We start from the raw sequence: 17,515 nt of genomic DNA, 5'->3' as shown, positions 1-17,515 counted from the left end.
CTAGGTGAGTACTCACTCTTAACGGTAATGTATCTAGGTGAGTAACTCATCTAAACGGTATGTATCTAGGTGAGTACTCCACTCTAACGGTATGTATCTAGGTGAGTACTCCAACTCTAAACGGTATGTATCTAGGTGAGTATCACTCTAACGGTATGTATCTAGGTGGTATCTCACTCTAAGGTATGTACTGCTTAGGTTTGAGTAACTCTCTAAACGGTATGTATCTAGGTGAGTACTCACTCTAACGGTATGTATCTAGGTGAGTACTCACTTCTAACGGTATGTATCTAGGTGAGTATCACTCTAACGGTATGTATCTAGGTGAGTACTCACTTCTAACGGTATGTATCTAGGTGAGTACTCACTCTAACGGTATGTATCTAGGTGAGTAACTCACTCTAACGGTATGTATCTAGGTGAGTACTCACTCTAACGGTATGTATCTAGGTGAGTACTCACTCTAACGTATGTATCTAGTGAGTACTCACTCTAGTATGTATCTAGGTGAGTATCACTCTACAGGTATGTATCTAGGTGAGTACTCACTCTAACGGTATGTATCTAGGTGAGTACTCACTCTAACGGTATGTATCTAGGTGAGTACTACTCTAACGGTATGTAATCTAGGTGAGTACTCACCTAACGGTATGTTCTAGGTGAGTACTCCTCTAAACGGTAATGTATCTAGGTGAGTACTCACTCTAACGGTATGTAATCTAGGTGAGTAACTCACTCTAACGGTATGTATCTAGGTGATACTCACTCTACGGTAGTCTGGTAGTATCACTCTAACGGTATGTATCTAGGTGAGTTATCACTCTAACGGTATGTATCTAGGTGAGTACTCACTCTAACGGTATGTATCTAGGTGAGTACTCACTCTAACGTATGTATCTAGTGAGTACTCACTCTAACGTATGTATCTAGGTGAGTACTCACTCTACGGTATGTATCTAGGTGAGTTATCACTCTAACGGTATGTATCTAGGTGAGTACTCACTCTAACGTTGTATCTAGGTGAGTACTCACTCTAACGGTATGTATCTAGGTGAGTACTCACTCTAACGGTATGTATCTAGGTGAGTACTCACTCTAACGGTATGTATCTAGGTGAGTACTCACTCTAACGGTATGTATCTAGGTGAGTATCACTCTAACGGTATGTACTAGTGAGTACAATCTAACGGTATGTATCTAGGTGAGTACTCACTCTAACGGTATGTATCTAGGTGAGTACATCATCTAACGGTATGTGTATCTAGGTGAGTACTCACTCTAACGGTATGTATCTAGGTGAGTTATCACTCTAACGGTATGTATCTAGGTGAGTACTCACTCTAACGGTATGTATCTAGGTGAGTACTCACTCTAACGGTATTATCTAGGTGATACTCACTCTAACGGTATGTATCTAGGTGAGTACTCATCTAACGGTATGTAATCTAGGTGAGTACTCACTCTAACGGTAATGTATCTAGGTGGAGTATCAGCTCTAAGCGTTAATGTCTTAGGTGAGTATATCAACGGTGTATCCTAGTGTGAGTACTCACCTACAGGTATGTATCTAGGTGAGTACTCCACTACTAACGGTATGTATCTAGGTGAGTTAATTACTAGTGAGTCTATCTACGGTATGTATCAGTGAGTACTCACCTCTAACGGTATGTATTCTAGGTTAGTATCATCTTGAAATCTACGGTATGTATTCTAGGTTGAGTTAAAACTCAACTCTAACGGTATGTATCTAGGTGAGTACTCACTCTAACGGTATGTATCTAGGTGAGTACTCACTCTACGGTATGTTATGAGTACTCTTAAGGTTGATTAGTGATACTCACTCTAACGTAATGTATGCTAGGTGAGTTTCCACTCTAACGGTATGTATTAGGTGAGTTTATCACTCTTAACGGTATGTATATCTAGTTGTGAAGTCTCCACTCTAAAACGGTATGTATCTAGGTGAGTAACTCGATACATACCGTTAGAGTGAGTACTCACCTAGATACATACCGTTAGAGTGAGTACTCACCTAGATAGAGTAATAACTCACCTAGATACATACCGTACACGGGTTTCGCTACCGTATGTTTACAGCGTAGTTGACTCATAATCTGTTGAAACTCACTACCATGAGCTTATGGACCGTTAATAACGGTTTGGAGTCCAACTTCTGCCCCCAAGCCGCAAGGCTGGCCCCCCCAAGCCGTAAGACTGGCCCCACAAGCCGTAAGACTGGCCCCACAAGCCGTAAGACTGGCCCCCCAAGCCGTAAGACTGGCCCCACAAGCCGTAAGACCGCTGAACAATTAATCAAAATGGCCACCAGGACTATTTACGTTGACGACCCCACCCCCCTCTGTTTTCACACTTGCTAATATCTATGCATAGTCAGTGTACAAATTACCTCAACTAACCGGTACCCCCTGTATATAGCCTCATTATTGTTATTTTATTGTGTTACTTTAATATATATATTTTTTTCAAACTTTAGTTTATTTAGTAAATATTTTCTTAACTCTATTTCTTGAACTGCATTGTTAGTTAAGGGCTTGTAAGTAAGCATTTCAGGGTAAGGACAACACCTGTTGTATTTGGTGCATGTGACAAATACAATTTGATTTGATTTATAAAGTCATTAATAAAAGCATTGCCCCAAAACGGCTAACCACTTCCAACTGTTGATACTCAGTCGTTCACAATTCATATACCCCCCTCCCCCAGCATTTCTGAGTATGGTAGAATGGTAGAATGGTAGTATGGTAGTATGGTAGAATGGTCGTATGGTAGTATGGTAGTATGGTAGTATGGTAGAATGGTCAGTCAGGTATTTGGGAGTCCAAAGAAGATGAAGGAAGTCAAAGGCAAATTGCCAGGATAGGGAAATTACTCATGATATTTCTTGGGAGAATTCTAACATTTCTACACAAGAGATGGATAGTTATAACACACACAGGGTAGGGTGGGAGAGCGAAGTGAGGGTGGGAGTATACGTCGGACAATGGCCCTGAGCTGACTAGGTGGCCAAGCTCGACAGGGTGTGTTGTATACGGAGACAACTCGAACATGAATCGTAGAGGATGCGAAGATGTGACGACATGTTGGACAGAGTTAGGTAAGGAGACCCAAGAGAACGGTTGAGTCGTCCGAGAGAGAGAAGTAGCGGTGGAGCAAGATAGAAGAGGGATAGAGAGGGGGAGAAGAGGGTGAGAGAGAGAAGGCAGTGGGTGGGAGAGGGAAGGCAGGGTGGGAGAGCGAAGGAGGAAGAGGGGAGAGAGAGGAGGAGAGAGAGGAGGGGAAGAGGGGAAGAAGGAAAGGCAGGGTGGGAGAGGGAAGCAGGGTGGGAGAGCGAATGGAGGGAAGAGGGGACAGAGAGGAGGAAGAGGGGAGAGAGAGGAGGAAGAGGGAGAGAAGAGAAGGCAGGGTTGGGAGAGGAAGGAGGGTGGGAGAGCGAAGGGTAGGGAAGAGGGAGAGAGAGGAGGAGAGAGGGAGAGAGAGGAGGGAGAGAGAGAAGACAGGGTGGAGAGGAAGGCAGGGTGGGAGAGCGAAGGGAGGGGTGGAGAGCGAAGGGAGGGTGGGAGAGCGAAGGAGGGGTGAGAGCGAAGGGAGGGAAGAGGGGAGAGAAGAGGAAGGGAAGGGGAGAGAGAGGAGGAAGAGGGGAGAGAAAGGCAGGTGGGAAGAGGGAAGGCAGGGTGGGAGAGGGAAGGCAGGTGGAGAGAGAAGGCAGGGTGGGGGAGAGAGGGGACAGGGTGGAGAGAGAAGGCAGGGTGGGAGAGAAGGGACAGGGTGGTGTTTCTGTGAGGTTCTCCCTGCTTAAAATCTTGCAGGAGAAATCTGATCTATGTCGGGAGGTGAACCAAGTGCATAGCCTGGGCTGACCCAGCGCCATAATCTGGGCTGGGACCCAGCGCCATAGGCCTGGGCTGGAACCCAGCGATAGCTGGGCTGGGACCCGCGCATAATCTGGGCTGGACCGCACATAGCCTGGGCTGGACCCAGCGCATAGTCAGGAGGTGAACCACAGTTCACCGGAAGACACACACGCACCATATACGCCACCCACCCATCTCATAGGAAGAATGCAGCCACACAGGCTCCTCCTCTAACGCCCCCAAGGCCTGGCTCAACCTAAATAAAGCAAGGCCTGTAACACACACTGTGTTTCTCAAGCACTCAAAAGATTCTCTGCGATTTTACAGGATATGCATGTTTTTAACGTTACATTTTTAGTCATTTAGCAGACGCTTTTATCCAGAGCGACTTACCGTTAGTGCTTTCACTCTTAAGATAACTACGTGTGGACAACCACATATCTCAGTCATAGTACATTTTTCCCTCAACAAAGCAGCTGTGTTCTTTCCACAACAAAAAACAAAACATATCAAAAATGGTTCACTTTAGTCCATATATCTCCCACAGTTATTCACCTGAAGTCCTATGTATCTCTACAGTTATTCACCTGAAGTCCCTATATATTCCACAAGTTATTACCTTGAAGTCCATTGTATTCTACAGTTATTCACCTGAAGTCCATGTATCTCTACAGTTATCTTCACCTGAAGTCCATATATTCTCTACAGTTATCCACCTGAAGTTCCATGTATCTCTACAATTATTCACTGAACTCCATATATCCTCTACATGTTCTATGGATATAGCTATTCACTTCTCATACCTATCTACCAGTTTCATTTACTTGCCAGACTCGCTAGCATGAGCTATATGCTTGTCAGTTATTCACCGCTCGGAAAGACTTCTCGCGCAATTGGCTATTTGCTACCTTTGTTTCACCTGAAGTCATGGATTCCTCTGATGTAGTCGTGTCTATATCGATGCGTCTCTACATACTCATCAACCTACACCATAGCTCTCTCTCATTCCTCTGTGCTACTCAAGTCCATGTACTTACTCTACAGTTATCACGCCTGGACGCTTACGCATGTAACTCTTAAGTATTTCACTGAAGCTCCCACTGTATCTCTCAGTATTCCACCGATGGAAGTCCATATATCTCGCCAATTATCCACCTGAAGTCCATGTATCTCTACAATTGGTTCCCCTGAAGCCCGGTGAAGTTCCATGTATCTCCACAGTTATTGCACCTGGAAGCTTCCATATATCTCCACAATTATACCACCTGAAGTCCAGTGTTGGGTTCCCACATTATTTCACCCTGAAGTTCATGTATCTCCACAGTTATTCACCTTGAAGTCCCATGTATCTCTACAGTTCTGTCACCCTTGAGTGAGTATCTTCGGTACAAATATTCCACCTGAGAGCTGTGGGTATAGAGCCTCTCTATCTCTGCGGTATTATTACATCCTGAATGTTCCGAGATTATACAGCACTTCAGCTCCATTCGCAGATCCAATTCTCGACTATCGAGTTACCTGTAAGCATGAGTCAGCACAATAGTAGTGTTGATATATATAGCCCCTGTGGAGAATAATACTCGCTGAGTGTGTCAGCTTCCGAGTGAGGTGCCACTATATACTCTCACGTTATTCAACGCCTCGTATGGTGCCATTCGTATGTCACTCCTTACCTGGCTTAACTTATTCTCACGGCGTTCATCTTCATCTCTGTGGTTGTTCACACTGACAGGTCCCTATAGGATGACATCCTACACGTGTGTGTGTGTGACAGTACGGGTGCAGTAGTGCGTTCACTTAACACGCATGCCGTCTGTCTGCCTCACAGGTGCCACTTGTATTCTCCACAGTTATCCACCCGCGACTTAGAATTTGTATTCTCTTACAGATTGATATACGCTCCTGACGCCCCTAGTGCGTATCTCTACAGTTGTTTCACTAAAGTCCAATACTCCTCTCACATCTCTTCACTCTAGTACACGCGTACGATTAGAAGTCCATTATATCTTCTACAGTGTTCAACCTGAAAGTCCATGATATCTCTACAGTTGTTACCTGAAGTCCATAGTATTCTCTACAGTTGTTCACCTGAAGTCCATCATATCTCTACAGTTGTTCACCTGAAGTCCCTCATATCTCTACAGTTATTCACGTCGGAAGTCCATTATCTCTAAGTTAGTTCACCTGAAGTCCATGTCCTAATCTCTACAGGTTTGTTCACCTGAATGCCCACTGAAGCCATATCTCTACAGTGTTCCTGAATCCACCTTGAAGTCCATGTAATCTCTACAGTATATTCACGCTGAAGGCCTAGCCATGTATCTCCACAGTTATTCCCCTGGAAGCTGATCCATTATCTCTACAGTTATCCAGTCCTGATCTCCCAGTTTATTCTCTTACAGCGTGTGCATCTCGAGTTATCGTGCGTGGAATTCCTGGCTATGTACAGTGTGTAAACGCTGGAACCTCTCTTAGTCTATATACAATTATCCACTGACTATGACAAAGTCCATGTATCCTCATACACTCTCCCCTGGAAGGGCCGTGGTCAGTCGATGATCGTACTGTTCCTCCACAGTTATTACCTGAAGTCGCATATTATCTCCACGAGATACTCTAAGTCCCACTACTCATGACGAAGGCTCTCCATTCTAGTCTACGCTCTCTCGCTTTTGATATTTCACCTCTGAGTGGTCACGAGTCTATTCACCGTGCAATCGGTCGTGTGGTATTATTATCGTCATCCAGCATTAGAAAGTTCACTTATCATCTAATCACCTCGTCCTCCACACCCTCTCTCCGTCCCACCAGTTTCATATTGAGACGCCATGCTATCTCTTACAGTTTTCACTGAAGCTGTATTCTACCAATTATCCACCTTTTGAAGTCCATGGTATCTCCACAGTTAGTTTACTGTATAGTATCCTCAGTCACCTCGCTCTACAGTTGTTCACCCTGAGAAGTCCATGGTTATACCTTCTATATATATATATCTCTTAAAGCCGGTGTGCCTGCTGTAAGTCCATATAATCTAACCTCTCTGCACTCGGTCATATCCCTCTGATCATGTCCCCTGGCAGTCCACTCGCGTTTATGAATCATACAGTTGGCTTTCACTGGAGATGTATAATCTGTATAAATCCTCTAGTACAGATTGATTGGCCACCGTGAATAGCTCGTTCCCTAATTTATCGATATCTCCCTGACCACTACATGAAAGACCTTCTGAGACAAGTGACGCACCTATATCTCTTACAGTTGTTTCACGTTATTTTGACCCACCTGGGGTGTCCAAGTATAAGTTCTCCACAGTGGAGTCCCCTAGAAGCCCCTGAAGTCCATTATATCTCTACAGTTATTCCCCCTGAAAGCCCTGAAGGTCAGCAATATTTACTTGATACTCTACCTCCCCTGAGAAGCCGCTGCTGGGCACTACTCTCACTTTGAGTCATATCGAAGGCCTGTCACTTACTCTCTCAAGTCCATGTGAGACCTGTTCAGTTTCTTTCAGTGCTAGAGTGCCTCCTAGAAGAGGTGTTAGGATATCTCGCCTAACAAGTTATTCCCTGAAAGCCCCTGAAGTCCAGTTCATAGTTCGGTCCTACAGTTATTGCACCTGAAAGTCCCCTTGAAGTCCATATATCGTCTACATGTTAATTCACCTTGGATAGTGCCCCAGTTATATCTCTACAGTTTAGTTCACCGGAAGCCCCCTATGATGTGCCATCTCTCTATTTCTACTATGAGTTATTCCACCTGAAGCCCATATACACACTATATTCTCTTACAGTTGCTTCGTGAACGCAGCCCTTGCAATCTGCTCCACAGCCTACCTCATTCTCATAACAAGCTTGACTTCTGAAAGGACTCCCTCTCGTGAGTCACCTCTAGTCAGTCTTATACTGGTCCTTCACCCTGCGACATAGCCCAATATCAGTCCTATTAACTCTCGTCAGTTCGCGTGTGGTGTCCCGTGAAGCCCATATATCTCTACAGTTGAGTTCCCTCCGCGGCTAACTCACGCTGCCCTGGAGTCATATATCTCGTACAGTGTGTTTACCTGCTGGATAAGCCCCGTCATCCGCGCTATTCCTCGATATGTGACGCTTATCAGAGATCTTCATACACTATATATATCTCTTCACAGTTATTCACACTAAGCCCTGAAGTCCTATTATATCGTCTACAGTTGATTCACCTGAAGCCCCTGAAAGTCCATATATCTCTACAGTTGTTTCACCTGAAGCCCCTGAAGTTCCAATTATATCTTCTCAAGCGTTATTCACCTGAAGCCCCTGAAGTCCATATACTCTACAGTTATTGCACCTGAAGCCCCTGACAGTCCATATATCTCTACAGTTGTTCACCTGAAGCCCCTGAAGTCCATATCTCTCTACAGTTGTTTCACCTGAAGCCCCTGAAGTCCATATATCTCTACAAGTTGTTCCCCTGAGCCCCTGAAGTCCATAAATCTCTACAGTTATTCACCTGAAGCCCCTGAAAGTCCATATATCTTTACAGTTATTCACCTTGAAGCCCCTGAAGTCCCATATATCTCTACAGTTATTCACCTGAAGCCCCTGAAGTCCATATATCTCTACAGTTGTTCACCTGAAGCCCCTGAAGTAATAACAGAGGAGGAGACTGTAGAAACACTTTTACATTTGGACCATTTCTCTCCTTTTAGACAACTCTGGATTTGGATCGATACAGAGTGAATAAAACCATTTGAATCAAATCAAATCAAATGTTGTCACATGCGCCGAATACAACAGGTATGTAGACCTTACAGTGAAATGATTACTTTTACAATCCCTTAACCAACAATGCAGTTTTAAGAAAATATCAACAAAATAAAAGTAAGATATCAAAGTAACAAATCATTAAAGAGCAGCAGTAAAATAACAATAGCTAAGCTATATACAGGGGGTACTGGTACAGAGTCAATGTGCGGGAGCACCGGTTAGTCAAGGTAATTGAGGTACATGTAGGTAGAGTTATTAAAGTGAATATGCATAGATAATAACAGAGAGTAGCAGCTGTGTAGAAGGGGGTGTGGCAATGCAAATATAGTCTGGGTAGCCATTTGATTAGGTGTTCAAGAGTCTTATGGCTTGGGAGTAGAAGCTGTTTAGAAGCCTCTTGGACCTAGACTTTGTGCTCTGGTACCGCTTGCTGTGCGGTAGCAGAGAGAACAGTCTGTGACTATGGTGGCTGGAGTCTTTCACAATTTTTAGGACCTTCCTCTGACACCGCCTGGTATAGAGGACCTCGATGGCAGGAAGCTTGACCCCGGTGATGTACTGGGCTGTACACACTACCCTCTGTAGTGCCTTGTGGTCGGAGGCCGAGCAGTTGCCATACCAGGCAGTGATGGAACCCGTCAGGATGCTCTCGATGGTGCAACTGTAAAACCTTTTGAGGACCCATGCCAAATCTTTTCAGTCTCCTGAGGGGTAATAGGTTTTGTCGTGCCTTCTTCACGACTGTCTTGGTGTGCTTGGACCATGTTAGTTAGCTGGTGACGTGTACACCAAGGAACTTGAAGCTCTCAACCTGCTCCACTACAGCCCCGTTGATGAGAATGGGGGCGTGCTCGGTGCTCCTTTTCCTGTAGTCCACAATCATCTCCTTTGTCTTGATCACATTGAAATTATGTATTTGGGATAAATCTTCTTTGTTGTTGTTATAATCTTTATCTCATTTTTTTTTTTTTCTTGGTCCAAAGTTGTTAATTCCCTTTCGACAAAAAGTGCAAGCGCTTAGTAAATCTGGCCCTTGGTGTCTCTCAGTGTTGAGACCGAGCTAACACCTGCTCACAATCCTCAGGCCTATGGACGGAGTTTGCACACAATTGGAACGCTTAGTAAACTCTCAGACCCTAAATCTGCGCTCATCCCCACAAGCCTCAGGAGTTCTGTTGAAAACCATCACATAAAATTGTATCACAAATGGCACCATACCTATTTCATATATATATATATATATATATATATCATATAAATATTTCATATAAAGTGCCATAGGGCTCTGGTCAAAACTAGTACACTATATAGGGAATAGGGTGCCATAGGGCTCTGATCAAAAGTAGGGCACTATATAGGGAATAGGGTGCCATTTGGGATACAACCATGATGTGAGGTATCAATCAATCAAATGTATTTATAAAGCACGTCTTACATCAGCTGATGTCACAAAGGTATGCAGCTATAGAATATGTTTCTTGGACCATAGACATGAAGCAATGAGTGGGGACATTACTGGTTGAAGTTACTGTTTGTTTAGTGCATTTCCACGTTGGCCTGTAGAGGTTGGTTGGCTGGTGTTAAATTAGGTTTTACGTTAGGCCTTGCGACCTACGAAGTCGATTTATAAAGCTTTCCTGTGCGACAGTACATTTATATTGTGCGGGAAAACTTAATCTGTACATTTTACGCCTTATAACCATAAACGGAGAAGCTACGCTTCTTTAGTTCCCGTTGTTTTTACTAGGGTCATTTTCACACAGATTGAGAAAGACGTTTAGGATTGTAGTAATACCAGAGCTTATTAGAGGTCGACCGATTATGATTTTTCAACGCCGATACCGATTATTGGAGGACCAAAAAAAAGCAGACACCGATTAATCAGATGATTTTTTTTTGTTTTTGTAATAATGACAATTACAACAATACTGAATGAACACTTATTTTAACTTAATATAATACATCAATAAAATCTATTAAATTTATTAATTAGCCTCAAATAAATAATGAAACATGTTCAATTTGGTTTAAATAATGCAAAAACAAAGTGTTGGAGAAGAAAGTAAAAGTGCAATATGTGCCATGTAAGAAAGCTAACGTTTAAGTTCCTTGCTCAGAACATGAGAATATATGAAAGCTGGTGGTTCCTTTTAACATGAGTCTTCAATATTCCCAGGTAAGAAGTTTTAGGTTGTAGTTATTATAGGAATTATAGGACTATTTCTCTCTATACCATTTGTATTTCATATACCTTTGACTATTGGATGTTCTTATAGGGACTTTATTGCCAGTGTAACAGTATAGCTTCCATCCCTCTCCTCGCCCCTACCTGGGCTCGAACCAGGAACACATCGACAACAGCCACCCTCGAAGCAGCGTTACCCATGCAGAGCAAGGGGAACAACTATTCCAAGTCTCAGAGCGAGTGACGTTTGAAACGCTATTAGCGCACACCCCGCTAACTAGCTAGCCATTTCACATCGGTTACACCAGCCTAATCTCGGGAGTTGATATGCTTGAAGTCATAAACAGCGCAATGCTTGAAGCATTTCGAAGAGCTGCTGGCAAAACGCACAAAAGTGCTGTTTGAATGAATGCTTACGAGCCTGCTGGTGCCTACCATCGCTCAGTCAGACTGCTCTATCAAATCATAGACTTAATTATAACATAATAACACATAGAAATACGAGCCTTAGGTCATTAATATGGTCGAATCCGGAAACTATAATTTCAAAAACAAAACGTTTATTCTTTCAGTGAAATACGGAACCGTTCCTCAGTAAAAGGCACATGACAGCCAGCTTGGAGTTTGCCAAAAGGCACCTAAAGGACTCTCAGACTATGAGAAACAAGATTCTCTGGGCTGATGAAACCAAGATTGAACTCTTTGCCAAGCTTCAAGTCTGGGGGAAACCTGGCACCATCTCTACTGTGAAGCATGGTGGTGGCAGCATCATGCTGTTGGGATGTTTTTCAGCGGCAGGGACTTGGAGACTAGTCAGGATCGACGGAAAGATGAAGGGAGCAAAGTACAGAGAGATCCTTGATGAAAACTTGCTCTAGAGCACTCAGGACCTCAGACTGGGGCAAAGGTTCACCTTCCAACAGGACAACGACTAAGCACACAGTCAAGACAACGCAGTAGTGGCTTCGGGACAAGTCTCTGAATGTCCTTGAGTGGCCCAGCCAGAGCCCAGACTTGAACCCGATCTAACATCTTTGGAGAAACCTGAAAAAATCTGTGCAGCTACGCTCCACATCCAACCAGACAGAGCTTGAGAGGATCTGCAGAGAAGAATGGGAGAAACTCCCCTAATACAGGTGTGCCAAGCTTGTAGCGTCATACCCAAGAAGACTTGAGGCTGTAATCGCTGCGAAAGGTGATTCAACAAAGCACTGAGTGAAGGGTCTGAATACTTATGTAAATGTGTATTTCCATTTTTTACTTGTAGTAAATTTGCTAATATTTATAAAAACCTGTTTTTGCCTTGTCATTATGGGGTATTGTGTATAGATTGATGAGGGGGGAAGAAAATGTCATCCATTTCAGTATAAGGCTGTAACGTAACAGAATCTGGGGTCTGAATACTTTCCGACTGCACTGTACCTGCAGGTTTTACATTCTACATTTGGCAAATGCATTTTCTGCTATCTGTTGTACGTTGACAGTTCTGCAAAATCAACCACACAGTTCCCCCCCAAAAACCACACAGTTCCCCCCCAAAAACCACACAGGCACAGTTCCCCCTAAAAACACAGTTCCCCCAAAACAACACAGTTCCCCCCAAAAAAACACACAGTTCCCCCAAAAAAACACAGTTCCCCCCCAAAAAACACTGTTCCCACTAAAAACACACAGTTCCCCAAAAACACACAGTTCCCCCAAAACACACAGTTCCCCCAAAAAACACACAGTTCCCCAAAAACACACAGTTCCCCCCAAAAAACACACAGTTCCCCCAAAAACACACAGTTCCCCCAAAAAACACACAGTTCCCCCAAAAACACCACAGTTCCCCCCAAAAAACACACAGTTCCCCCAAAAAACACACAGTTCCCCCCAAAAAAACGCTGGTAAGAAAACATCCCTCACTATTACAGCACACAACTGCAAATGAGCCTAGTCCATTGTGTCACGCTACTGCTAATGACCTTAAATGAGCCTAGTCCATTGTGTTACGTTACTCCGATTGACCTTAAATGAGCCTAGTCCATTGTGTTACGTTACTGCTAATGACCTTAAATGAGCCTAGTCCATTGTGTTACGTTACTCCGATTGACCTTAAATGAGCCTAGTCCATTGTGTTACGTTACTCTCGATTGACCTTAAATGAGCCTCGTCCATTGTGTCACGTTCTCCCGAATGACCTTAAATGAGCCTAGTCCATTGTGTTACGTTACTCCAGATGGCTTTAAATGAGCCTAGTCCATTGTGTCACGTTACTCCGAATGACCTTAAATGAGCCTCGTCCATTGTGTTACGTTACTCCAGATGGCTTTAAATGAGCCTAGTCATTGTGTTACGTTACTCCGAATGACCTTAAATGAGCCTAGTCCATTGTGTCACGTTACTCCAGATGGCTTTAAATGAGCCTAGTCCACTGTGTTACTCCAGATGGCTTTAAATGAGCCTAGTCCATTGTGTTACTCCAGATGGCTTTAAATGAGCCTAGTCCATTGTGTTACTCCAGATGGCTTTAAATGAGCCTAGTCCATTGTGTTACTCCAGATGGCTTTAATGCCACGTGGCCAATATTAGCGGAGGTCTAGAGACACAAAAGCATAAGATATTGACTCCTTTGAGGGAAAAATTCGCTCTATTTCTGACTCCTTCCTATACTGAACAAGTATGTGAGGAATGTGAATGAACTCATAGCAGTGAGCTGGAACACAGACTCAAGAGCAGAGAGAAGTTGTGCCAAGTTGTACAAATCTGATGTAAGGTCACAATATTTTGAACACACAGAAAATAACAAAACCGGACTGACCACTGAGCTGGCCACTGTCTGGGGTGAGCATACAGGCACGGTCAAGTTGCGGTCAACCTCTTTTTTTTTTTTTTTTTTACTACGATCCATTTCCTGGACCAAGCTTCCGGCTGATACACATGTTCCTCGAGTTGACACAATAGTTTGAATAGTTTATATTTCTTCTCGAGGATCATAATGCGACTTAAATATAGTTTCCAGGATGGATAAAGGTAAACACAGATTAAAAGATACAGATATAAGTACCTATTAGAAAACGTTCCTCCATGCTATAGAATAACACACGCACAGCACATTCCTGATTCCTATTTTATGTGCTTATTATGGCTCATTCACACACCAACACACCACACACACACACACACACACACACACACACACACACACACACAAACACACACACACCACACACACACACACACACACACACACACACACACACACACACACACACACACACACACACACTTTGAGGTTTATCACAAGGGCAACGGTGAAAAGAGGCCCCACTAGCATCAATGTCATCTCACAGAGAGCTCTAACCAGGTCACACACGGCCAATTCAATAGAGCTCATCAATGTTCTCTCACAGAGAGCTCTAACCAGGTCACACACGGCCAATTCAATAGAGCTCATCAATGTCATCTCACAGAGAGCTCTAACCAGGTCACACACGGCCAATTCAATAGAGCTCATCAATGTCATCTCACAGAGAGCTCTAACCAGGTCACACACGGCCAATTCAATAGAGCTCATCAATGTCATCTCACAGAGAGCTCTAACCAGGTCACACACGGCCAATTCAATAGAGCTCATCAATGTCATCTCACAGAGAGCTCTAACCAGGTCACACACGGCCAATTCAATAGAGCTCATCAATGTTCTCTCACAGAGAGCTCTATAACCAGGTCACACATTGCCTATGTTGCAATTGCTGCCATTCCCCAAATGTTCCATCTTAGCTCATGGAGATGGATGATAGTTTTCTGCTGATTTACTACTGGCAGAGCGCTATAACTACATCCACTGTAATCTCGTGAAGGAACGCTGGCCACTCCATTTGATCCTGGGGCGAAAAAGCGTTCAAATGGAAACCGGTTAGAAAATGTTTTATGACGTCATTTAAAGCCAGTTTTTTTTTCACGTTGGGAATCCATTCCTGATAGCTCAAGTTGTAAGTAGCTACAAGCCTGCAACAGTCGCCATTTTGTGGCTGAATTGGAGCCACAGGCAAGACCACAGTCACCACAGGCCAGTGCTGAGGGTTCCTTCTCTAGAATACAGGCCGTTTTAACCTTGCTACACCATTGTTATTTTAGAGAGGAGAGGACAGCCCTCCCTGCTATTATTTTGGCGGCTGTAAGTTCAGGAAGACAAACTATGGCGTGTGTGTGTGTGCGTGTGTGTGCGTTAGAGAGAGTGTGTGTGTGTGTGTGTGTGAGAGAGAGAGTGGGCTGAAGCAGAAATAGACAGGCAGGCAGACAGGCAGACAGGCAGACAGGCAGACAGGCAGACGCCTCTTCTAATCTTGGGAAACAGTTCTCATCTCTCCTCCCTTCCACAGACACCACGCTGGCACACACAGACACACTCTCTCTCTTTCCAAAGCAGCACCACAGGTTGGAGTCAGTATTCTCCCTCCGCAGGTCCAGACTTTACTGTTAACAGAGTTGGAGTCACTATTCTCCCTCCGCAGGGCCAGACTTTACTGTTAACAGAGTTGGAGTCACTATTCTCTCCGCAGGCCCAAACTTTACTGTTAACAACAGAGTTGGAGTCACTATTCTCCCTCCGCAGGCCCAGACTTTACTGTTAACAGAGTTAGAGTCACTATTCTCCCTCCGCAGGCCCAAACTTTACTGTTAACAGAGTTGGAGTCACTATTCTCCCTCCGCAGGGCCAGACTTTACTGTTAACAGAGTTAGAGTCACTATTCTCCCTCCGCAGGCCCAGACTTTACTGTTACAGAGTTGAGTCACTATTCTCCCTCCGCAGGGCCAGACTTTACTGTTAACAGAGTTGGAGTCACTATTCTCCCTCCGCAGGGCCAGACTTTACTGTTAACAGAGTTGGAGTCACTATTCTCTCCGCAGGGCCAGACTTTACTGTTAACAGAGTTGGAGTCACTATTCTCCCTCCGCAGGGCCAGACTTTACTGTTAACAGAGTTAGAGTCACTATTCTCCTCCGCAGGGCCAGACTTTACTGTTAACAGAGTAGAGTCACTATTCTCCCTCCGCAGGGCCAGACTTTACTGTTAACAACAGAGTTGGAGTCACTATTTCCCTCCGCAGGTCCAGACTTTACTGTTAACAGAGTTAGAGTCAGTATTCTCCCTCCGCAGGGCCAGACTTTACTGTTAACAACAGAGTTAGAGTCACTATTCTCCCTCCGCAGGGCCAGACTTTACTGTTAACAGAGTTGGAGTCACTATTCTCCCTCCGCAGGCCCAGACTTTACTGTTAACAGAGTTGGAGTCACTATTCTCCTCCGCAGGCCCAGACTTTACTGTTAACAGAGTTAGAGTCACTATTCTCCCTCCGCAGGCCCAGACTTTACTGTTAACAAGGAGTTGGAGTCAGTATTCTCCTCCGCAGGGCCAGACTTTACTGTTAACAACAGAGTTGGAGTCACTATTCTCCCTCCGCAGGGCCAGACTTTACTGTTAACAACAGAGTTGGAGTCACTATTCTCCCTCCGCAGGGCCAGATTTTACTGTTAACAACAGAGTTGGAGTCACTATTCTCCTCCGCAGGGCCAGATTTTACTGTTAACACAGAGTTGGAGTCACTATTCTCCCTCCGCAGGGCCAGACTTTACTGTAAACAGAGTTGGAGTCACTATTCTCCCTCCACAGGGCCAGACTTTACTGTTAACAACAGAGTTGGAGTCACTATTCTCCCTCCGCAGGGCCAGATTTTACTGTTAACAACAGAGTTGGAGTCACTATTCTCCCTCCGCAGGGCCAGACTTTACTGTTAACAGAGTTGGAGTCAGTATTCTCCCTCCGCAGGGCCAGACTTTACTGTTAACAGAGTTGGAGTCAGTATTCTCCCTCCGCAGGGCCAGACTTTACTGTTAACAACAGAGTTGGAGTCACTATTCTCCCTCCACAGGGCCAGACTTTACTGTTAACAACAGAGTTGGAGTCACTATTCTCCCTCCGCAGGCCAGATTTTACTGTTAACAACAGAGTTGGAGTCACTATTCTCCCTCCGCAGGGCAGACTTTACTGTTAACAGAGTTGGAGTCACTATTCTCCCTCCGCAGGGCCAGACTTTACTGTTACAGAGTTGGAGTCAGTATTTCCCTCCGCAGGCCAGACTTTACTGTTAACAGAGTTGGACTTTACTGTTAACAAACCAGAAAAGAGAACAGCTCACAACAGCAGTGATGGCAGTTTGTTTTCCACAAAGTATCTAAAAAAAAAACTTGGTTTTGTCCAAAAATAGTCAACAGTGCAGGAAAAAGAGAGGGAGAAAAAAAGACAACATGTAAACAGCTTTGGCCTAACGAGGTCCAGATACCCTACCTTCGCTGGTAGCTGCATTCTTGGGAGCTTTGGTTGACGTCTGATCCGTACTTGAACTCAGGTCGGAGGAAATACTGGAGCTGCCTTTACCTAGGGAACACAGGACAAATCAGGACGGGACGTACCACGGTGGAACCACGATAAAAAGCCAAACAGACAAACAAACAATCCCACTCAAATCAACAGTGGACGGGGGTGCACCAAGTTGTCTTTTCACCCGTTTTAAACCAAAGTCACTAAGGTCCTTTGATTCCAGGTGAACCCTTTCCACAGGTTTATATCTGGAATTAAAAAGGATTTCTACTATGGGAACTGCCAAGAACCCTTTTCTTTCTCCGAAGAGTGTAGACTGGACCCAGATCTGTTTTTAGGCAACTGA

At 44.4% G+C, this 17,515-nt stretch overlaps 1 protein-coding gene across 1 annotated transcript in view; it reads right to left on the bottom strand.

Moving 5' to 3' along the window:
- fbxl7 (F-box and leucine-rich repeat protein 7) overlaps positions 1–17,221 on the bottom strand; it is a 72,209-nt gene extending 54,988 nt beyond the window's left edge. The window contains exon 1 of the mRNA XM_024138329.2: positions 17,137–17,221. The gene's annotated coding sequence lies outside the window, so the exon portion shown is untranslated. The remainder of the gene's footprint in view (positions 1–17,136) is intronic.
- Between the last annotated feature and the right edge of the window lie 294 nt (positions 17,222–17,515).

Source organism: Salvelinus sp. IW2-2015, unplaced genomic scaffold (assembly GCF_002910315.2).
Source record: "Salvelinus sp. IW2-2015 unplaced genomic scaffold, ASM291031v2 Un_scaffold1446, whole genome shotgun sequence".
NCBI lineage: Eukaryota > Metazoa > Chordata > Actinopteri > Salmoniformes > Salmonidae > Salvelinus > Salvelinus sp. IW2-2015.
Note: the sequence above shows the minus strand (reverse complement) of the source record. Positions and strands in the feature narration are given on the sequence as shown.